The sequence below is a fragment of the Choloepus didactylus genome, chromosome 11 (assembly GCF_015220235.1).
Source record: "Choloepus didactylus isolate mChoDid1 chromosome 11, mChoDid1.pri, whole genome shotgun sequence".
Classification (NCBI taxonomy): Eukaryota; Metazoa; Chordata; class Mammalia; order Pilosa; family Megalonychidae; genus Choloepus; species Choloepus didactylus.
This window is the reverse complement of record NC_051317.1, coordinates 26,653,692-26,679,016: the sequence shown is the minus strand read 5'-3', so window position 1 is coordinate 26,679,016 and position 25,325 is coordinate 26,653,692. Positions and strand designations below refer to the sequence as shown.

General features: G+C 39.9%; 2 long non-coding RNA genes across 2 annotated transcripts in view; both read right to left on the bottom strand.

Annotated features, from left to right (window-relative positions):
- Positions 1-25,325, bottom strand: part of LOC119506412 — a 68,380-nt gene that overhangs the window by 15,498 nt on the left and 27,557 nt on the right. The window lies entirely within an intron of this gene.
- On the bottom strand, positions 6,036-12,420 carry LOC119506411. The gene is made up of 3 exons (XR_005210989.1): positions 12,390-12,420; positions 7,028-7,156; positions 6,036-6,087 (listed from the first exon to the last, which is right to left on the bottom strand). It is a non-coding gene; the product is annotated as an uncharacterized LOC119506411 (long non-coding RNA).

The window sequence follows — 25,325 nt, the reverse complement described above, 5'->3', positions numbered from 1 at the left end:
TGCTTGCTCCCTCAAATGGTTCTCCCAGCTAATCCACACCCCCAAAATGAACAGTGATTGAATCCCGGGGGAAATCACACATCAGTCTAAATTTGTTTTCCTCTTCTTCAGAAGTATGTGTACACAAACAAGGAGTAAATGAAGTCGCCAGAATGATTTCCCAGGATCTTTTCAAGAGCTATTCATCCCATGACATGAAGTTCCCATCACAGCTTCTCTTTCGGCTGCTAGGCTGGGCCGCTTTTCCATCTGCCAGGGAGGCCCAAAATCTCAACATGTTCTAGAAAGTTAATTATTAAATACTGCCAATTGTTGTTGGATTGTATAATAGCCTAGGTACAGGCATAAGTACATTACGCTATCTTTCCCCACATCTACCGCACAGTTAAATACCTTTGATCTTATCTAATAGTAGATATATAACCAAAATAATCACCATTTAAATATATTAGGTTGTTTGACATAGGCACTACATACAAGGAAAATCAATACTGATTATACAATCGCCAGATACAATGTCAACGGCATACCGCAAAGTCTTTACCAGGCGAGATAACATCATAGAAGTCCCAAGGTAAGTCAATAGCCATTAGTTTTTAAAAGTGGCCACTTGAACTTGTGTGTGTGAGTGTTTGCAAGGGAGCCCGGCTACTCTTGGGCATCAAATCTTAAAATAAATGAGGATCAAAGAAAGAGAAGTTGGGTTTAAGAAACATCTCAGTGGTGGTCAGGACTCAAGGAACTTTGAAAACACAAGTACCTTCCGATTCTGTTTTGGTTAAAAGCAGTAAGAGCCCTTTGCATTTCAGTAGAGCTTAGAAGACTTCTAAGGCTAAGAAGGCCATTTACATTTCCAATTAAATTCAAGTGTCACTTGTCAGGACACAAAGAGAATTCAACCTCGCAGCTCTGGTGCCAGTAGGATCCCTTAAAGCTGAGTTTTGGTCCGAACACAAATATGCCCTCTCTCAGCCAGATGGGAGGAGGAGTGTTCAAGGAACAAGTCTATTTTGTATTATTTTCTCTATTATTTGTTGGAATCCTGACATTTTCAGAAAGGAATTTTCACCCCAGAGTCATTTGGGGAAGAAATATTTTGTACTCAGTGAGAATCTGCAAGTGTCACTACTTAATATCAGAAAGTTGATAAAAGTCAAGGATACTTGGCCAATGCTGAAAAATTAAGAACCAGATTCAGTGACATGTTAACAGTGATCAACTTCAGAGACTGTTCTCGAGAGGATCCATTTGTTCTGAGCCCTCCAAGGCAGGCCTGGAAAGCATACGCTAATTCAGTTACCTCACTGTCCCTTTGGCCTGTCCCCCACACCATCCCAACGCACCAAGCTTTGCAAACATCAATCAGGATGGCAAAGAATGTATTGTCCTCCTGCCGAGAGTAGTTGACAGAGGTGTTTTGAAGGAAAGTCGCATAACTCCTCTGTTTACAATCACAGCACCAAAAGGTTGGCACACCTAAATCCTAAACAAATACCACAGAATGGAGAAAAAAGGCCAGTCAAAACAGAATGCCCCATTCTTGTCCTCTTATGAAATTAAAAGCTCTTTGAAAGAATACAGCCGTCGCTTTATAACCCTTATCCTCTACCTCCAACATAGCTGTCAAATTTACTGTTCAAGCTTTTCTCTGTAATCACACGATTAGGTGCTTCAATCATCTGCCCCCACCCCCACCACACCATCCAATGGTTTTAGACGGAAAGGAAATTACTTGTGTTTTGCTGCCAGCACTTGACACTTTTATGGGTCATTTGTAATGAAGCTATTCTTCGGCTTTAATGGAGACCTTGATTCCAACCAGTGTGAGTAATTGTCAAAAGGTGATTAATTAAATATTCACCACTCCCCTGTAAAATTGATCAACATATTACATTACGCTGCTCCAAAAGTTATTTTATTTCTTCATTCTGCTTCCAATTCTATGCATTTAAACAAGCTTTAAGCTGAGCCATATAATTTACTACGTATCAATTATACATATATACTGACAAAAGTGAGAAAAAGTGTTTCAAACCGCTTTTTAGCTCTGTAAATGTGCCACCATTACTAATAATCTTGAGAAGTCCTGTCTTGAAAAGGAAATGTCTCGCAATTACATCCGCATGTACAGAAGTTCATTTGGCTAACAGGTTTTAAGTTCCCCCAAACATGTAGCTTTACCAGAAATAAATTTCCCAGGCAGAAGTCATGTTACCAAGTTCAACTGATATCTGAATTCTTGGCTTTTGAAATATCGTCACTGCGCAGGACCCTTAGGTGGGCTTTGCTGACCCACCTCCCAAAACACTTGGGCACCAATAACAGGGCCCGGTGAGGGGCAGGGGACGGGAGATAGCCAGACTGAAGACTTTCCAGAAATAAAAATGGAACCTGAACTTCCCTCACTGCCAAGAACCTTGGGCACTCTTGGTTTCACTCTGGTCTTTGATAGTCTGGATAAATAGTGCAAAATCTTCTTAGAAAGTCAGGTCCTTCCTGCTTCCATTTCCTCCAGAGCCTGAGCTGTTCTTGTCACTGAGTGCAGGGATAAGTAGAAAAGATTACACACAAAAACAAGACTCCCAATGTCAGACTTGAAACTCAACATAGATGTCTGTGAGGCTCACCAATCCATCCACATTTTATTACTAAAAAAATAGATGTGTGTGTGTTGGAAGTGGTGGGTTATGTCAAAATCCATGCAAATACATTGAGGGAAAAAATATGAAAAAACAACAGTGGAACATAATCCTATTTTCTATATCCAGTGTTTCCGCACTTGTCCCCAGGAGTAAAAACACAAAGGAGTGACACAGGAGTTTCAGGCAAACGTGCAGGCATGTTTAGGACGAACATGTTAGCGATGATATACACAACGACACTTCACAGAAATATGTCAGTGTCTGCCGCACACAAAAGCACTGAGCTGTTTTGAACTGTGAAGAGTATTTAAAGGTTTAGTGCTCACCTTGGATTCCTGCTACCGGACTAAATCCAGTGCAGCCTGGGACTGCTGATCAAAGCTTGCCCCGAATCTACCCACGGACAAGCTCCAAGTCTGGAGGGGCTTTTGAATGCAGATTACGGATTTCACTGAAGTAGTCAATCAACCACCTTTTTTTTTTTTTTTGCAAGCTGTTAAAATGTGATTGAATGAACATAGCGGATAAAAAAATGATGAGCAAAAAAATAATACTTCAACTTGAACAAACTTGCGGTTTGTCAACGTGATCACATGAATCTGCTCCCATCAAGAGTGTTTCGGCAGCAGCTATGGGAATGAATCCCACAAAGGGACTGAGTTTAATCATCCAATCCCAGACTGTATTGATTTTGGGACTACTCGCAAGGACTATATAAATAAGCCATTTCTTTGCAACCGTATCTGCAGCCGGTCATGAACCCAAAACCTTCACAACCTGGTCCAAAGTGAATTATGCCCTGCAGAAATAAATTAATAAAGCGAACACAGCCGGGCTCCTCCACCAACTTATTTTCACATTTCAAGAGCTTAAAAATATAAAATCAATAATCATTTAGTCATAAGGGTAAATGAAGCGACATAACATCAAAGTATACCCTTTAGCCATTCAAGTCATTCCAGGTAATTTATCTCATCAAAAGGCTGTGGTAATAATCCTTCCCACTCCGAGACAAGCTGACACACAGCTGCTGTATTATCCTAGAGTAAACAAGTTGGGAGAAAATATTAAAAATCAATATCTGTTTCCTTCTATCAGACCAGATGGCATCCATCATAAATCTGCCCCCGTAAAAGAGTTCTTGGAGTTGGGCACCCAGTGTGGGGAAGACAACTGAATTAACAACACAAAAGGAAGATCTGCACAATAGGAAGTGACAGCTGGATCTGTTTAAATGTACAGTATTTTACAATTGCAAAAATTGCTGAAATAATAATTACGGGGGGAAAAATCGATTGTAGCCATGGGGTACAAAAAGGAAGCAATTAGCAGCACTATTAAAGGAAAATACAGACAGCAGTTTTAAATAGTCCCTGAGAGTGATTCCAGTTATTTGATTTATTTGATCACTCATTCACTCATTCATTCACTCATTCATTCATTCATGTAGCCTGGTGACTTCCAGCTCTAAAATTCCATTCACAGCCCCTCCAACAGTGGAATTGATCATCTCTTCACACCATCATCACATGCCTCGTTCTTTTTCAAGATGCCTACAAAGTTCGACAAGCCAAGTAGACGTTGCTGCGATTCTAAGCCCAGAAGCACTGGCTGAGGTCTCTGCACCTGGAGAGGGGAGAGTCTGCTACTCCCCGGGGACCCGACAGTGCAGCGTCATCGTGACTACCTCACTGTGGGGGATCGTGACATCTGAGCAGGAGCAGAAGCTGCGTCACCCCAATCTCAGGACAAGGCTACTGAACCTTAGCATGCAGTGCTATGATGGACCCCCACAAAGCAGACACACTCACATTTTGAAGGTCTGCTTGCTGTAAGGCCACCCTGAACTCTATTATTTCTAAGAAATGGGGCATTGCTGTGGTTCTTAGGGGAGATTTTAGCTTCACTCCTGGCAAAAATATCAAGATATACAAGTACGCATATGATAAATATATATATATCATATATACATGCACACAGTCTAATTCGGCAATTGAGAAACACAAAATCCTTTAGCCAAAATTACTTTTCAAGAATGATTGGCTCAAATATTTGAGGTTTAGTTACCGTAGTCGTTGTTCTGATGAACCCTTTCTCTCTCACTTGAACCCTATGGTTTGCCTATACATTAAGGTCGATATAGCCCCTTCCTTAACATTTCCTCAGTGCAGTAGCATTAATCACAAGATAGGTTTACAGAGAGGCTCCTTATGTACTTGAGTAAATAACCCCTCACAGGGACCCCCAAATAAATCTTTCTTGGAGTAAATCCTACGTTATGTCTATTTACGGAGCTATCCTATATTTTATGATGTAATAATGTTCTTTTTCTCTTATGAGTACCAGTTGCTGAAACACTCCCATGCCCTCAGTCATTCACAGAGTCAAATGTGAAGCCCAAATTCTGCACCTTATTCAGGTACCACCTGAGGAGCAGGTGGACTCCTAGCCACCCAATCGGAGACTCGACTCCAGGTATTTACGAATAAGTACTAAGAAGCCATCAGGTTGAAGTGGACTCCTCATCATTGCTGATTCACTGGGAATTTATATTAAATCAGAAGCCCTAAGTCTTTCCTGCATGTATTCTGATTAAGAGAATCATCACCTCTTAATTTGTGAGGTTGTTTTTGCTTTAACTTAACACATGCCCTTTGGTTTTCCCTAGTAAATGCAATCTTCTCAGGTTTTCTTGCTCTAGCTTAGCAAACCCTCCACATGGGTCCAGGCTCTCCAGCAGCCCATCTGCCACTGTTCCCATGTCAAATGTCATGCCACACAGAGTGGAGGTCAGAGCCTGTGGACCATCCACAGCCAGATGGACGCAGCTCCAAGGAACCCTGCCTGCTCCCCTAGATACGCACACTCCAGGGGAGCAGGGCCTCCCCCTTCTTACCTGCCGGGACCTCCAGCTCTCCCACTAACCTGTACCTGCACAGGCTGTGCATGCAGAGATACGACTGAGCAAACAAAGAAACTACCTCCCGGCATGTCAGAAAATAACAGAGGGGTTCAATCCAGATCTGAAACTAATTACAAATCACACAAAAACGATGTGTCATGTTAGAGAGGTTTACTCTATATTCTCCATAAAGCATTACCACCCTCAGCACACACTTGGAGAATTTCTTTCAAACTGGATACTTATTTGTATTAAGTGCCGCTACTACAATGATGTCTATAAAACTATTGGATTCATTGAATGTTACTTTCCTTTCATAGAAATGACTAGCTGCACTCCTGTGTATCTACATAGTTGGATTGTGAAGAATTAGAGCATCAACCTCCAGAAATGTCACATTTGCTAACCTCAGAATGCCATCCCAAGCCTGATGGGGTTCTCTCACCAAGACCGTTGGAGGCGGAACGGACATCCTGACCATCGCCAGGTGTGGTCATCTCATCAGCAGGGTTCGGGCAGCAGCCTTGAGCTGTCCCCAGGAACCTGCAAGGCAGATGGAACCAAAATCTTTCCTTCAGAAGTGTTTAATCATTGACACATGTCTCAGTGAGTATTAAGAAAGTGAACTCTTTAAATCTCTATGGTGGTGAAGAAACTGATGTTTAATGTCTGAAATTTTTCATCTATATCAGTAACATTTTTTCCATGACAGACTGAGATCTAGCAAAAGGTGCAAAATATGACTTTTATAATGAAAAATCATAAGCTTTCATTTATCTTAGCTCCTCTTTATCTAGAAATATGCCTCATCACAAGTCTAGTTTATTAGTGAACTTTCCGGTACAGTATATAACACATAGTAAATCTGACTAATGACACTTATTTACTTCTACTTAGTGGTGAATATTTATCAAGAGAACTATCTATGTACTGGATAACTTTATCTTTATTCATAGTGAATTTGATATTGAACGCAATAGACATCTAGATCTTCATCCAGATGGTGGGCTCACGGCTGAGGTGAGCCAGATTCTCCTTCCTGGAGAAGTCGAGTCAGACAGGGAAACACCAATTCATTCTCTGTGTTTAGCCCTAATATGTGAACTCCATTGCTGAATGTCATAATCCATCTCGCGGATTAAGAAGCATAGGAAGCCAAGCAGCCTGCCAAGAAAGAAACCAGACAGAGTAGCAGAGAACAGAGATGGAGAACCAGCTCTGCCCATTCTCCAGTGCCTGGCCCTGGATTCGGCTGAGGTTTGGCTCTCTCTGACCTCGAGTTCCAGGAGATACCTGTATCCTTACAAAAAGTTCCTTTTCTGATTAGGTTACACCAAGTGGCTTCTGAAACCAAATTTGAAAACTTGGATGAAATAGACAAATTTTAAGAAAAGTATAAATTTCTAAAACTGGGGCCAGAATAAATAACAAAGCTGAATAAACCATAATCTTAAAAAAAATGATTTGGTGCTCAAATATGTACCCTTATCATCTTCATCATCATCATCATCATCACTGTCATCATCTTCATCATCACCATCTCCAGACTCAGATGGTTTATCTAGTAGAATTGAAGAAGCTGTGCCTTTCAACCTAGAAATTCCACTTAATGCTAAACAACAGAGAAATTTATGCACATTTATTCTGGTATAACAATGGTGATTTTGGCACTATTTATAATAAAATTATATCCTCTTCCCTGTAGGAAATCTACTATGTATTTTATACCAAATATTTTTATTACATACAAACACATGCAGGTTTTGTTATTTGTCTTGCTTTGGTCATTAGTTCATATTATACCCAGCTTTCTATGTTGTGTTTTTTCTTGCTTAATACCCAGTAGAATTCTCACCAAGAGTCAAATGGAACTTCTAGAGGTACATATTCAATGTCAGAAATGAAAAATCACTGGATGGACCTAACAGATCAGACACAGCAAAAGGGTATAATTTAGAGGACAGAGGAAAAGTGAAAGGAGCAGCCAAGCAAAGGAGGAAAATTTTTCAAAAAGAGGCCATACAAAAGTAAAAGGTATGAAGTCATCACATTAACTGTTTTGTATGAATTTTATGTTTATAATCACAGAAATATTTGAGATAGAATACTTGGAAAACTGCATTTGACATCTGAAGTTAAAATGCATATGCCATGTGACACAGAAATTCTAGATCTGGGACTTCTCTTATGGAAATAAAATTAGGTAAGAGCACATGTACAAAGATGTTTGTTTCAGGAGTTTTGGAAATGGCATGCAACTGGAGAAAAAGGGGATGCTCTTCAGCAGGTATAGGCATGGATAAATTATGTATTTACTCTCATGCAAATATAATACAACCATCAAAAAGAAAGAAATAGAGCTATAGTACTGAAGAAGGAAAGGGCAGGGAACTCAAAGATATAGCAATTCAATGTCTCCTAAAAGAAGCACTAGAGGGGGAAAAGGCAGAAAAAAAAAAAAAAGAAAAGGAAGATTAGAGCCTCAGTATTTGTGAAAAAATATCAAACAGTGTAACATACATTCATCTGGAATTCCAGAGAAAAGGTAGAAGTCAAAATTATTTTTGAAAAATAATAGTTAACATTTCCCAAATTTGATGAAACTATAAATCCACAAGTACACAAAGCTCACAAACCCCAGTCAGGGTAAATACAAAGGAAATTATACTATGTCTGCCTTGGGATGGGAGGTGGGGACTTATTTTGAACAGGGGAACAAAGATAAGAATTACTAAGGGCTTCTTATCAGAATCAAAGCAAGACAAAGCGCAATAAAAAAAAATCTATAAAGTGCTAAAGGGAAAATTTTAAAGATGAATCTATAACTATAAACCCAAGGAAATGCTTTTCAAAAATAAGCGAAATCAAGATTTTTTCAAATAAATAAAAGCTGACAGAATTCATCACCAACAAACATGTACTATAAGAAACGTTTTTTTGTTTGTTTCTTTGTTTTTTAAAAAAACATTCTTCATGCTGAAGGTACATAACACCAGTTGGAAACCTGGATCTACAAAGTGAATAAAGACTTCTAGTGGTAAATATACAGATAAATATTAAATCTATTTTTCTCACTTTTGAATTTTTTAAAAGTTAATTGAATGCAAAAATCCTCAACAAAATACTCGCAAATCGAATCCAGCAGCACATTGAAAGAATTATACACCACAACCAGGCGGGATTTATTCCAGGTATGCAAGGCTGGTTCAACACAAGAAAATCAATTAATGTAATACACCACATCAATAAATCAAAGCAGAAGAACCACATGATCATCTCGATTGATGCAGAAAAGGCATTTGACAAAATTCAACATCTTTCCTGATGAAAACACTTCAAAGGATAGGAATAGAAGGGAACTTTTTCAATATGATAAAGGCAATATATGAAAAACCCACAGCTAACATCACACTCAGTGGGGAGAGACTGAAAGCTTCTCCTCTAAGATCAGGAACAAGACAGGGATGCCCACTATCATCATTGTTATTCAACATTGTGCTGAAAGTTCTAGCTAGAGCAATTAGGCAAGAAAAAGAAATAAAAGGCATCCAAATTGGAGAGGAAGAAGTAAAACTTTCACTATTTGCAGATGACATGATTCTATATGTAGGAAATCCAGAAAAATCTACAGCAAAGCTACTAGAACTAGTCAATGAATACAGCAAAGTAGCAGGCTACAAGATCAACATGCAAAAATCTGTAGTGTTCCTATAGACAAGTAATGTGCAACAAGAGGAGGAAATCAAGAAAAAAATCCCATTTACAATAGCAACCAAAAGAATCAAGGATTTAGGAATAAACTTAACCAAGGACACAAAAGACCTTTAGATAGAAAACTATAAGAAACTGCTAAAAGAAATTGAACAAGACCTAAAAAAATGGAAGAACATGCCATGTTCATGGATTGGAAGACGAAACATAGTTAAGATGGCAATTTTACCTAAACTGATTTACAGATTCAATGCAATACCAATTAAAATCCCAACAACTTACTTTACAGAAATAGAAAAACCAATAACTAAATTTATTTGGAAGGGTAAGGTGCCCCGAATAGCCAAAAATGTCTTGAGAAAGAGGAATGAAGTGGGAGGTCTCACACTACCTGACTTTGAAGCATATTACAAAGCTACAGTGCTCAAAACAGCATGGTACTGGCATAAGGACAGATATACTGATCAATGGAATTGAATTGAGTGTTCAGAAGTAGACCCTCACATCTACAGACAACTGATCTTTGATAAGGCAGTGAAGCCGAAGCAACTGGGAAAGAGCAGCCTGTTCAGTAAATGGTGTTTGGAGAACTGGATATCCATTTCCAAAAGAATGAAAGAGGATGTCCATCTCACACCTTATACCAAAATTAACTCAAAGTGGATCAAAGGCCTAAACATTAGCACCAAGACCATAAAACTCTTAGAAGAAAATGTAGGGCAATATCTTAAAGATCTTGTGATAGGAGGTGGTTTCTTAGACCTCACACCCAAGGCATGAGCAACCAAAGAACAAATAGACAAATGGGATCTCCTCAAAATTAAACACTTTTGTACATCAAAGGACTTTGTCAGAAAAGTAAACAGGCAACCTACACAATGGGAGATGATATTTGGAAACCACATATCAGATAAGGGTTTAATATCCTGAATATATAAAGGAATCCTGCATCTCAATAACAGAAAGACAAACAATCCAATTATAAAATGGGCAAAGGACATGAACAGACATTTTTCTGAAGAGGAAATACAAATGGCTCAAAAGCATATGAAAAAATGCTCAACTTCACTGGCTATTAAGGAAATGCAAATCAAAACCACAATGAGATATCATCTCACACCTACCAGAATGGGCATTACAAAAAAAAAAACAAACAGAAAATGACAAGTGCTGGAGAGGATGTGGAGAAAGAGGCACACTTATTCATTGTTGGTGGGAATGTAGAATGGTGCAGCCACTCTGGAAGACAGTGTGGAGGTTCCTCAGGAAGCTAAATACAGATTTGCCATATGACCCAGCTATTCCATTGCTAGGCATATACTCAGAGGAACTGAAACTTAAGACACAAACAGACATTTGTAAACCAATGTTTACTGCAGCATTATTCACAATTGCCAAGAGATGGAAACAGCCCAAATGTCCATCAAAGGACAAGTGGATAAACAAACTGTGGTATATACACAAGATGGAATATTATGCAGCTGTAAGACAGAACAAAGACATGGATCATGTAATAATGTGGATGAACCTTGAGGACATTAAGTTGAGTGAAGTTAGCCAGAAACAAAAGGACAGATTCTGTATGGTCTCACTAATATGAACAGACATTAATGATCAAACTTTGGGTGTTAAAAGCTGACAACACAGGCGACCAGGAGATAGAAAGAGGGCAGAGATCAGCCATTTGATGCTAAAGGACTACAGAATGTTTAGGATTGATTGCATAGATCCAGAAATAGATAGCATAATACTGTGTGATGGTAACACGGTATTGTAAGTACACTGAACAAAGATGTCTGTGAGTAAAGCTGAAAGAGGTGGGATAGGAGAATGCATGACACCAGAGGTAAAGATAGATGATAAAGACTGGAACTGTATAATGTGGCAAAAACTGGAGTGGCCAATGACTGTTACATATAAAAATATAAAAATATACAAATATAAAAATGTTTTTGCATGTGGGAAAGCAAATGAATGTCAACCATGTAGAAATTTGAAAAGGGGATGGTATTCAGGAAAAAACACAATGAAAGCAAACTGGAGACTATGGACAACAGTAACATTGTAATATACCTCCATTAAATGTAACAAAGGCAATATGCCAATGCTAAATGTATATGAGAGGGAGATATAGGGGAGGAATACGGGATTCTTGGTAGCGGTGTTATTTGCTGTCCTTACTAGTATATTGTATTGTATGACATGACATGTTATTTTTCTTTTTATCATTTTTTTCTTATTGCTAAAAAAAAAAACAATTTTTCTTTTATTAATCATTATGTTCAAGTGCTAATTGTGGTGATAAATGTACAACTTTATGATGATACCATGAACAACTGATTGTACACTGTGGATAAATGTATGGTATGTGAATATAACTCTATAAAATTGTAGGAAAATATATATATAGGAGTAAAAGTGTTGGAGAAAACATGGTGAGAGGGATGATGCCTCATCTATATGGACTAACTACAATGTGTGAACTCAGAGTTGAATCTTAGAACATAGCCTAATGTGGACATAATAATTGTAATAGTCCCTAGACTGTAAGTTCTTACAGCAGTTAACTCTATCCCTGAATTGTAATGCCTATCTCTAAACTTTGAGATGCTGATTCCCTAGCATATAACCTGATTGGTCTCTGGAACAATGCATATCTCTGAGACACCTGAAACTCAGAGCTAGAGTTCGGCAGATATGAATGTCAGTATTAGTACATACAGCCAATGTCAAAAAAAAAAAAAAAAAAATGCTGAAAAAGAGCCCAGACTTCAATTAGTGATATGAATGAAGCAGGTCTGGTTAAGACCAGGGCAAGCCAGGCCAAAGGGTAAAGGTTGAAACTGATTGTGTTTTAAAACTTCAACTTCCATATGAGACCAAGGGAAGAGATATCTATTTGGTACAGGATCTAAATTTTCTAAATGGCACAACTCTACAGTCAATTTGTTCAAACACCACAATTGCATGGAACTTTGAATAGGAAGTGAGATACAGTAGGTTAGTATAGGCTGGAGTGAAATAGTGACACATCCCAGAGTAATTTGGGCAGATAATAAAAAATATATTTACAGCCTCCCCCTCCCCAGCCCCAAGGATCTGGGGGAAGGTGCAGATGTGTTGGACATCCTCACCTGGACTGGTGTTGATGTTGTCACAAACATTGGGACTGGCGGTTTGATGTGCTGAGCCCACAATCATGGGACTTGCCCTTATGAAGCTCATTACCACAAAGCAGAGTCTAAACTTGCATGTAATGGTGCCTAAGAGTCTCCCCCTGAGTACCTCTTTGTTGCTCAGATGTGGCCCTCTCTCTCTCTAACTGAGCCATCTTGACAGGTGAACTCGCTGCCCTCCCCCCTATGTGGGACCCGACTCCCAGGGGTGTAAATCTCCCTGGCAATGCAGAATATGACACCCGGGGATGAATGTGGACCCGGCATCGTGGGACTGAGAGTATCTTCTTGACCAAAAGGGGGATGCAAAATGAGACAAAATAGTTTCAGTGGCTGAGAGATTTCAAATGGAGTCGAGAGGTCACTCTGGTGGACATTCTTATGCACTATATAGATAACACCTCTTAGGCTTTAATGTATTGGAATAGCTAGAAGTAAATACCTGAAACTACCAAACTCCAACCCAGCAGTCTGGACTCCTGAAGACAACTATGTAATAATGTAGATTACAAGGGGTGACAGTGGGATTGTGAGGACCTTGTGGATCACACCCCCTTTATCTAGTGTATGGATGAGTGGAGGAATGGGGATAAAAACTAAAGGACAAATGGGGTGGGATGGGGGGATGATTTGGGTGTTCTTTTTTCACTTTTATTTTTTATTCTTGTTCTGGTTCTTTCTGATGTAAGGAAAATGTTCAGAGATAGATTGTGGTGATGAACGCATAACTATGTTATCATACTGTGGACAGTGGATTGTATACTATGGATGATTGTGTGGTGTGTGAATGTATTTCAATAAAACTGAATTTAATAAAAAAAAAGTTAATTGACTATTTAAAGCAAAAATATAAACATATTATGGTGTTTCTATCATACACAAAAATGAAATATATGACAAAAATAGTAAAAAGATTGAAAGAGGGAATGGAAGTACATTGTTATAATGTAGTGGTATCATATTTAGAGATAGATTCCAAGGAGTTAAAGTCATGTATTGTATATATTAGAGACCACTAAAACTGAAAAAAAATTAAAAAGAGAGATAGCTAATAAGCTAACAGTGGAATTAAAGTGGAACTCTAAACAATTTAACAATTTAACAATTTAAAGAAGGCAGGAAAAGATAAGCAAAGGAAAAGAACATGTGGGACAAATAGCAAGAATAGTACACTTAAACAAAACAATAACAATCATTACATTAAATATAAATGATCTAGAAACACTTATCAAAAGGCAAAAACACCTATGAGAAGGCAGACTCAATAAAAACTGTAAGACCCAACTTTATTTTGTCTATAAGAAAGATACTTCAAATATTAAAAAAAAAAACAGAATAAGGTTTAAATAGAAGGATAGAAAAGGATATACAGCACAAATAGCAATAATTTGAAAGTTGACATTTCTATCTTAGCATTAACAAAATAGACTTTAGGATGAAGAATGATATTAAGTATATAAAAGGATATTTCATGATAACAGGAGTAATTAAATAAAAAAATATAAAATCCTAAATTTGTATGCACTTAATAATAGTGTGTTAAAATGCTAGGAAAAATTTGATAGAGTGAAAGAAGAAATAGTCAAATATACAGGTATAGTTAATAGAGTATTATTTATACTCTTTCTCTGAAATTGATAGAACAAGCAGAGAAAAAAAATCAGTAAGGATATAGAAGACCTGAAAAAAAAATCAATCAACTTGAATAAATTGATCTTTATGGAATATTCTATCTTCTAACAGTAGAATACACACCTTTTCAAGTGAACCAGAAACATTGAACAAGTAATGGAGAAAAAGTAAATCTCAATAAATTTAGAAGCACTGAAATTATTCAGAGTATATTATCTGACACATGGTATTAACTTAGAAAACCATAATAATATATCTGTGAAATTCCTAAGTATTTGGAAATTCAGCAATTTATGACTAACTCATGAGCAAAAGAAGGAATTAAAAGGAAATTATAGAATATTTAAAAATATTTTTGAACTAAATGAAGATGAAATCCCAACATACCAAAATTTGTAAGCTTCAGCCAAAGTGTTGAAGAAAATTTACAGCATTAAATGCTTATATTAGGAAAAAAAATTGGTCTAAAAGCAATGATCTAAACCTCCACCTTAAGAAGCTAAAAAAAAAAAAAAAATCAAGTTGAACCCAAAGTAAGTAGAAGGAGGTAAATAATAAATATCAGAGATGAAATCTATGAAATAGAGAATGAACATACACTAACTAGAGAAAAATCGGTGAAAACAAAGCTCATTCTTTGAAAGATCAATAAAATTCATAAACTTCTAGTTGACTGAACAGGGGAAAAAAAGAGAGAGAAAACATAAACTGCCTGTATCAGGAATCAAAGAGAGGATATCACTATAGATCCGAAAGACATCAAAAAAAAATAATAATAAGGAAATATTATAAAGAACTTGTGCCAATAAATTTAACCACGTAAATAAATGAAGAAAACTGAAAGACACCAGACATAAGAGGGAAAAGAAAACCTAAACATTATTGTATCTATTTAAAAGTTGAACTCATATTTTAAAACCTCCCCATTAAAAAAAATCAATTCAGTGGTCAATTTTGTCATCCATTTTAGGAATAAATTAATAATAATAATATTCAAACTCTCTAAAAAAGTAAAAGAGGAGAGAATACTTCCATCCTCATTTTACAAGACTGAATAGCAAGAAACCAAAAGTAGACAAAACCATCACAGAAAAAGAAAACTACAGGTCAATATCCGTCACAAAAAAAGATGCAAACATCCTTTGCTAAATACTAGCAAAGCAAATCTAGCAACATATAAAATAGATTATATATTATGAACAGTGATCATCCCAAGAATTCAAGATAAATTCATCATCTGAAAATCAATCAATGTAATCTACCATTTTAACAGAATAGAGAAGAAAAACCACACTATTATCTCATTAGAGAAATGACATTTGACGAGACTCAACACCTGCTCAAGATTAAAACCCTCAATAAATTAAGAGACCATCCTCAACCTGATCAAGAGTATCTACAGTTAACCTACAGTTAGCATCATATTTGATCATAAAAGACTGACTGCTTTCCTCCCTAAAACCAGGAAGGAGGCAAGTACATATTGTACTGTATTTTCTATCTTATGAATTAGAGCAAGAAGAAGCAGCAAAAGTCTTTCAGATTGGACAGGCAGAAATAAAATTGTCTTATTTGTATATAACAGTTCTATATGGATAATATCATAAGAAATTGACAAAAGTTGCTAGAATGAAGAAGTGAATTTACGAAGGTCATATGATATAAAGCCAACTTAAAATAATTAATTCTATTTCTTTATACTAGCAATGCACAACTGGAAAATGAAATTTTCAAATATCCATTATCAATAGCATTGATGACATTGAATATGTAGGAACAAAAATACTAAATTATACATTATGCCTGTATACTGAAACCTATAGAACACTGCTGAAGGAAACTAAAGAAAGCTAAATAAATGGAAGGACATGTGATGCTCATTAACTGGAAGACTCAATATCATTAAGATATAATCCTTCTCAAATTAATCTGTAGATTCAGTACAAATCAAAAGTCCAATAGTGCATTTGGCAGAACATGGCAGGTGGATTCTAAAATTTATATGAATAACAAGGACCTCAAATAGCCAAAATAGTGTTAAAATGTAACAAAGATGGGGGACTTACACTATCTGATTTCAAGATCTTCTACAGTAATAAAGTCAGTGTAGCACTGGCTTTAAAATAGATATGGATGCCACTGCAACAGGGTAGAGTCTGGAAATAGATAACATTTAAGTCTCGATTGATTTTATACCAAGATGATAAGACAAGTTAATGGGGATGTGGTGGTTAAGTTCATGTGTCACCTTGGCCTGGTTATGATTTCCAGCTGTCTGGTCAAGCAAGTATCAGCCTGATTGTTACTGCGAGGGTATTTTGTGGATTTAAATCATCAGTCAGTTGATTGCATCTACAATCAACAAAGGAGCTGGCTTTCAGCAATGAGAAAAGTCTCATCCAATCACTTGAAGGCTTTAAAGGAGAACTGAGGATTCCAGCAGTCAGAAGAGAGAATTTCCATCTCTGCTTCATCCAGCCAGTTTCTCCAAAGGAATTCATCCAAGCCTTCATCAGAATTCCCAGTCTGTGGCCTGCTCTATGGAATTTGGACTTGCCAATTATCATGGTCACGTGAGCCAATTCCTATAATAAATCTCATCTTATTTACTGTATCTCCTGTTATTTCTGCTTCCCTGGAGAACCCTGACTAATACAGGGGAAATGAATTTCTTTCTTAAATCTATTTATTCCGGTGACATATATGTAACACAAAATTTCCCATCTTGACCATTTTTAAGTGTACATTTCAGTAGAATTAATTACAATCACAATGTTGTAGTACCATCACCACCATCCATTACTCAGACTTTTCATGATCCCAAAGAGAACTCTGTTCCTACTTAGCAATAATTCCCCATTCCCTCCACCCCCACCCCCAGTAACCTCTAATCTACTCTGTTTCTATTACTTTGTTATTTTGGATATTTATAAGTGGAATCATGCAATATTTGTCTTATGTCTGGCTTCTTTCACTCAGCATAATGCTTTCAGGGTTCACCATGTGGCTGCAGGTATCTCATCCCTTTTCACTGGTGAATAATATTCCACAATTGTTTAAACTGGAGTAGACACTTGATTTGTCTCCAGCTTTGGGCTGCTGTGAGTAATGCTACTACGAACTTTGCTGTACAAGGGTCTGAGACCCTGTTTTCAGTTTTCTAAAAGTAGAATTGCTGGGTCATATGGTAGCTCAATGTTTAACTTTTTGAAGAACTGAAAAACTGTTTTCCACAGTGGCTGCACCATTTCACAATATCACCAACAAAGTATAAGTATTCCAATTTTTATGCATCCTCTCCAACTTGTTATTTACTGTGTTTTTTCTTCTTTAAATAACGGCCATCCCTCGTAAGTGTAAAGTGGAATTTCATTGTGGTTTTGATTCATCTTTCCCTGATGACAAATGATATTGGGCATCTTTCATGTGCCTATAAGGAATTAAAACATAAGAGCTAAAACCATAACATTATCAGAAGAAAACACAGGGGAAAACCTTCATGACCTTGGGTTTCTCAGTGATTCTTAGATATGACACCAAAAACACAAGCCAAAAAAACAAAATGTAGGTAAAACAGACTTCATCAAATTTAAAAACTTTTGTGCATCAAAGGACATTATCAAGAAAGTGAAAATATAACTTATAGAATAGGGGAAATTAGTTGCAAATCATATATTTGATAGAGGGTTAATATCCAGAATACATTTAAAAAAAAACTGCTACAACTCAACAACAAAAAGACAAACAACCGAATTAAAACATAGGCCAATTTCTTGAATAGACATTTTTGCAAAGAAGAAATGGAAAAGATAGCCTTTTTAAATAAAAGACTGGAAAACACTTTTTTTTTTTTTTTAAAAAAAGAGACAGCATGCCAAATGCAAATATTAAGTTGAAATGGATCACAGGCCTAAACTTAAAACTGTAAATTACAAAACATGTAGAAGAACTAATAGAAAATAGTTTTAAAGTTGAGACAAGCAGAAATTTATTTGATGGAATGCAAAAAGTATACACTCCCTAAAATAAAAACTGATTGATAATCACATGCACAGATGTCTACCCTCCAAAGTTATCAGAGAAATGCAAATTAAATTCACAAGGAGGTATCAGTACAAACCCACCAGAAAAGCTAAAAATTAAAAAGCTTGAAAATAGCAAGTGTAGGCATGGATATATGCAACTCTCTCACATTATTGGTAGAAATGTAAAATGGGACAACCCCTTTGGAAAGCAGTTTGGCAGATTCTTATGAAATTAAATACATACTCACCCTACCTCCCAGCAAGTGAACTTCAAGATATTTATCCAAAACCAAAAGAAATGAAGACATTCCACATGAAGACTTGGACATGAAAGTCACAGCAGTTTTATTTTTAACAGCCCAATCAAATGATCATATTAAAAATTACACCCTAATAACTATGATTAAAATTATAATTATAGAGCGACTGAGGAAGCAGCTAGGAAAACATGATTGATTCAATAAAATGAAGTTAAATGAGGAAAGGATGAAACAGGAAAATATGCTATATAGGGAAAAAAACAAATTAATATAGCATAATAAAAGCCAAACAGATTATTACTTGTAATAAATATAGGCAAGCTACATTCATGTAGCAAATGAGAGAATCTTACAATTCATGTTTAAAAAATCTGGCTATTTGCCAACAGATGAGACATACCCAAACAAGAAACTTATATGAAAGCTGAAAATCATGGGTTAGAAAAAGATATGCCAAAAACAGGACAAAAAAAAAGCAAGCACATGGGGCAATGTTGATATGGAATGAGTTAGAATTCAAGGCGAAAACAACAAAAAGGATAAAATTGGATATGATACAAATAAAAGGAATAACATACTGTGAAAATGTGTCCGTCATAAGCATTTTTGCATCTAAATGTAGCTTAAAACCACACGGAACAAATAAAGAGAAACAAAGTTCTCATAGTAAGAGACATTGGCTTAAATCTCAGAAACTAACAGATTAAATAGAGAAAAAGTAGAAAAGTAGAATACCAAATTTAATAAGCTTGATGAAATTTTTATTCCAATATTAAGATTGAACAATGAGAGTAACACATTTAAAAAAAATTATGAAACAATCACAAAAATTAAGCATTTATTACACCACACAGAAATGTCAACATATTTAAAATACATACTTACATATGTACATTCATACATAACTCCTAGAATACGTTGTCTCCCAACAAATACAAAGCTTGGTACTTAGAAACACAAAGCATCCAAGCTGATCATAAATCTGATCAGAAAAAATAATCAATAAAGTGAAGGCACAAATAGCCCAAATTCAAAGTGAAAGGAGGAAAATAGTTAAAAGTTTACAGAACTATATTTTAAAACCTCAAAATAATGTCAAGATCAGGGAAATATAAATAGCCAAAGAAATCACAAAATAAAGTAGAAAACCTGAAGCAACAGAATATTCTGCCACCAATAAAAAGTGAGGATTTGGGGGGCATGAAAAGCTCTCCCAGATGGTGTCCAGCCAAAGGCAGAAATTACAGAACGACACGTAGAGTGTGGTCTGCAACTCTCCACATTCGTTACCCCTTGTTGCCTAACAAGTTCCCAAAATTTAGCGGCTTAGAACCACGAACCTGCATGGCCCCTCCATTTTTGGACACAGAAGCTGGCTGTGGCCCCTGGCCGCAGGGCTCTCGTGAGGCTGCCTCCAGCTGGGGGGCTGCAGCCTCCGTCTGAGGATTCTCGGGAGGTTCCCACCCCGCCCCTCCCTACGTGGCCCCTCCGCAAGGCCCGGAACAGGTGTCTTGGAGAGCAGGAGAGAAACCAGAGTCCAGGTGGAAGCCGCAGTCTTTTTAACCATAAACTCAGGGGGACATCGCATCATTTCTTCCACTTTCTATTCTGTAGAAGCGAGTTGGTCCGTCCCCGCTGCAGGGGAGGGGATGACACGAGGGTGTGCTGCCAGGAGAGGGGGTCATTGGGGGCCATCTCAGAGCCTTCCCGGGGCTTGGAAAATAACGACCACCTGTTCGCAGGTGTGTCTTTCTTCTGAGAAACAACGACCACCTGTCCACAGGTGTGTCTGCGTGCCCAAGCACCCTGAGAAAGTGCCGCAGGGCAGAATTCAACCGGGCAGGGGAGACAAGATGGGAGAGCATTCAGTGCCACCCTTGAAACTGATCACAGACAAGGCAAATACAATGCCAACTCAAGTGGTTTGTGTTGGGATCTGGTTGCACCATGAAGACAGAAAACCAAAATTACAGGTGTTGGAGGACTCAGTCTGGCAGGCAGAGAGTGGGACGTGACTCGGCTCTGATCTCCTGCTCCACGCACCTCAGGGGCCCTGGCTCCTTCTCTCCCGTGACTTGGCTGTGCTCCCCGGTGCAGTTTTCCTTGTGGTCCACATCATCTGTGTCACATTCCTGGGGGAAGAAAGGCGAAAAGCACTTCTGGCCCTTTAAGAACACACCTGCCCCTTTTACCTACAACCTACTGGCCCGCAGCTGGTCAGGTGACCATGCCCAGGTGCAAAGGAGTCTGGGAAATGCGTCTTTATTCAAGGTGGCATGTGCTCAGGGACAGCAGGAGGCTGTCAGTTCCCCAGTCATTAGACGGTTCACAGCAGCCTGTGAGAGGTGGGGGTGCCCAGACCAGGGAAAGCAGCCCATCCCTGGGGACACTCAGAGAAGGCACAAGGGCCACAGAAGCCCGTGCTCCTAACTGCTTCACTGAGACAGAAGCCAGGCTCATTCTGCCCTCCCTGTTTTATTACTGCTCGTACGTGCACACATGGTGAGGTAGACCCTCCTTGCTTTGCCTTCACACGTTCTAACAAATTACAGTGATGACTGCCTTTCCATTTCATTTCACACATCTCTACCACCCTGTTTTCATATCTACGTAACATTCCATCAGAGGGCTGTATCGTCATGAATTTAACCATGGCCCTATTTTCTATCATCTCTTTTTTGAACCTATAAAATAATACACACTTATGGTAAAATTTTGAACAATCTAACAATTCTTAAGTACACAGACTCATCTAGCTCTACTTATTACCCAATTCCATTCCTGAGAAATTAAACACTTTTAATGCTATGGTGTGAATCTCTTTTTTTATAGTGTGTATTTTAACTGAACATTTCGGTGTGTATATAACTTGTCCGTGCAACCTTTTTTAAGAGCTGCAGTGAATATTCCATTATGTGAATGAAGAATGACTTACTAGACTTTCCCCTATCGGGAGGTATTTAGGTAGATTCCAATTCTCGGCTATTACATGTGAGCAGTCATTAGTGTTCTTACACACATATTTTGGAGTATTCCTATAGTTCAAATTTCTAGAAATAGAATTGCTGCATGCCAAAGGTTATGAAGATTTTAAATTTCAGAAGCTCACTCATAAAACAGTGGTTCCCTGTCTCAGGGAGAAGTGGGAGGAATTGTCGCTTGCTCCTGACAGGGAGACCAGAGAGGGAGGAGGGCAGCCTCTGGGAGGCGAGGTGGCCAGGGAAACGGAGTGCCCGGCATTGAAGCTGCCTTGATCTAGCAGCAAACCTTCCCCACATCCTCCCGCTGCAGTGCGGTGCCATCATCGTGCAGACCGAGAGAGGGGCTGCCTTCTGCCTCCTCTGCCTGGTGGGGCTGGAGGGAGCACAGCGGGCGGCTGGACAGCGGGAGCCGGGGTGGAGACCCCACCATCACCACGTCACCTGCACCGGCTGCCACCGAGCTGGGCCCTGGACCACAGGTGTGCAGTGCGGCAGGGCTGGACCCCACACCTTCCTGTCCCTCAACCAGCACCTGGGGCAGCGGGAGGAAGTGGGGGAAGGGGCTGGCTTGTTTCTGGAAAAGTGGAGGCTCCAGTAGGGAAACAGGTCGGACCAGTCATGCTCCCAGGATTGCAGCAGCTCCCCCCTGTTTCTGAGGCATGTGGGGCCAGTGGGCACATTCCAGCAGGGCCGGGGCTGGAGAGTACAGGGGAGCGGGCAGTCAACAGGGGCCGGCAGCTGCGCCCTTCAGGAGAGGCAGGAGCACCCCAAGTCCAAGCCTCGCCCCCCTGACAATCTTGGGTGAATTTACATGGATGCCACTATGGTCAGCGCTCTGAGGTCTGAGTCATTGGTGGCTCTGCTCCCAACTCCCAGCTGGAACCAGCCCCGAGGCGGGCAGGGTGGGGTGGGGTGGGGAGGGGTCCTGCACATGCAGGGAGGTGGGAAGGCTCCTTCAGCCTGGGGCCCTGGAGGGAGGCCGGAGATCAAATTCCAGCTTGGGAAGCCAAGGGGCCCTGTGGAGACCCTGGAAGCCACAGGCGGAAAGCAGCAGCACCTGAAATGGGAGGGTGGAGCTGAGAAGGTCTGTGGACTCCACCCCACCACGCTGACCCCCCAAGCCCCCACTGGGAAGCTCCTGGAGCCCACGTCCCCGGGGAGCCTCCCTGACTCTCCATCCCTGGAACACTCGGCCCTCGGATTCTTCCTGGTGAGGGGAGCAGGCGTCTGGCCCCCTTTCCTGCACAGTGGGGCTCATGGATGGAGCTCGTGAGCCTTCGTCCTTCCAGGGGGATGTATGGATTCCCGAGTCCTCAAATGCCGGCGTTTCATGCATGCATCCACGTCTGCTCCTCATGAAGACTCGGAAAGCTGTGCCCTCATTTCCTCAGTGAGTCCTTCACCACCTTCGCCAGATATCCAGCAAGTTCTCTCTCACTTCGGTCACGTTTCTGCAGAAATAGTGCCTCCTCAGCATGCCCTTCCCTCATGGCCTCTCATGAAATAGCCCTCCCTAACAGCTTGCCCTGCTTTCTTACTCTTCCAAGCACTCTTGACTACCTGAAAAATCACCTTATGTATTTGTTTGTGAAGCACCAGTAGGTTGGGGGCTTTGTGTTTAGTGTTGTCACAAAGTAGGGGATGCCTGATGCCCTCGCTGCCCCCTGATAGCAGATTCTCCTGCCGCAGTCACCCAAAGACGTGTCTTCCCCACACCAGTTGCCTCCTGGGGCCCAGCACAGCCTGGCCTCTGCTCACCCCCATATTGGCCCTTCTCTAACACACCCCTCACCTGACTATCACACGGGCCTGCCCAGGACATCATGACCTTCCAGGACCTTCCGCAGCCTGACGCTCAGCTGATGTGGGAACCACGCCCAAAAGTGACTCCACATCCGTCCCCAAATGCCAGCAGATGACCCTGAGGACAGGGCCTTGTTCAATAATTAGAGCACAAGGCCAGGGACCAACTATGTTGAAAGACAAACCCACTGGAATCCAGGCCCACTAAAACCTTAATCCAGTCGGCACGGTGTTCAGGTGCAGGCGAGAAAGCTCATGTCACAGCTGATCAACTGCACTTAGGAACTGGCCACAGGTAAGGGAGAGGGCACTGCAGTGCTTTAAAGATAAAAAAGGTGAGCACACTACAGGCCCTGGAAAGGCTAACACACCCTTCGGCAGATTTGAGGGACACAGAGGGGAGACCAAGAGGAAGTGTCCCTTATGGATACCAGCATAGATGTGGGCATCCCTTCCAGGTGTCAGGAAGCACCCAGTCAGGAAAATCCAGAGCTTGGATGTCGGCGATGGATTTGGAACTCATTCGGGAACTCCGTGGCTCTTTGTGCTATGTCACCGTATATATACATGTTTCATAAGGTGGTAAAGATTGGCATGTGGGGGTTTCTCCTCCAGGTCTTCTAGTGGGCAGCGAGAGAAACACTAGGTTTTTTTCCTCACTCTGCTCCACCCTGCTAAGTCCCTTCTTGCAAAGTAAATGTGAAATAAATATTTAAATAAATAAAAGAAATATTCCAATGCAAGTGCTCTTTCTTTCTTCACATCCCTCTTCTGTGAGCACAGGAACAAATTTCCAAAGGCAGTGAGTTCCACCTCACCCCCCAGCTCCTTCTTACCCAGTTTGCATCAGCCTCTGCAGATTTCTCCGCAGCCTTGTCTACGGTGTCTCCTCGAGGAAGGCTTCGCATGCTCCCTCATCCTCAAAGAGCCTTCGTAGAAATCTTTTCTCATTTAAAACCCAAGCCTACTGCCTTCGTTTCCTAGTAGATTTGGCTGCCAGAGAAAAGTACCCAAAAAACTGGGTGGCACAAAACAAGAGCAATCTGCTGCCTCACGGTTCAGAGGACAGAAGTCCAAACTCCAGCTGTCAGCAGGACCGTGCTCCCTCTGGAGCCTGGAGGGCAGACCCTTCCCCGCCTGTCTCCTCACTGCTGGTGATGGCGGCCATCCGTGGATCCCTTGGCATGACATGGAGTTCCTTGTTGTTCCTTGGCATTCCTTGGTGTTCCTTGGCGTCCCTTGGCATTCCTTAGTGTTCCTTGGCATTCCTTGGTGTTCTTTGGCATTCCTTGGTGTTTCTTGGCATTCTTTGAAGTCCCTCAGTGTTTCTCAGTGTTCCTGGGGGTTCCTTGGTGTTCCTTGGCATTGTGTGATGCTCCGTGGTGTTCCGTGGTGCTCCATGGTGCTCCTTGGCTTGCAGCTACAGCCCTTTGATCTCTGCCTCTGTGGTCACATGGCTTTCTCCTTGGTGTCTCTCTGTGTCCAATTGTAGTCAGTAAAAATAAGATGCAATGGATGGGTTAAGCAGCAAATGTGGCATAAATGAAAAGATGAACTGGGAAATAGATCTAAAAAAGTCCCCCTGGTATAGCACTGTGTCACAGAGGTAGAAAATATGAGAATAATTAAGAGATGTGGATGGTAAAGTAAAAAGTTCTAAAATATGTCTCCTTCATTCCAAAAAGAGGGAGTAAAATAGGAGAGAGGAAATGTTTGAAGAGATAATGACTAAAACGTATCCCTAAATGAAAATGAGTGTCATTCCTCAAATTCAACAAAATAAATTAAAAAGAAATTTACACCTGGAAACATCAGAGTGAAGCTGAAAAGCACCAGCATTAAGAGATCTTTAAAGCAATGAAAGAAAAGACAAATTACCCACAAAGGAGGGGCTGTTAGATTGATGGCTGATTTCTCACCAGCAATAGTGGAAGATGGCAAAGAGTGGGCTAGGGCCTCAAAGGGCTGGGCAAGAGGCAAGCACACACACATCAACCTGGAGTTGTATCCCCACTGAAGTCATCTTCTTAGAAATAGAGCAAAACAGCGATGGAGCAATAAAACTTCACCAAGTGAAAGTCCTAAAGAATGTACTTCAGAAAAAATGGAAATGAACCCACTAGAGAGAGTATCCAAGATGAAGAAGGGATGATGAAGAAACTAAAAGAGAGAACAGAGTTACCAGTAGGTAAG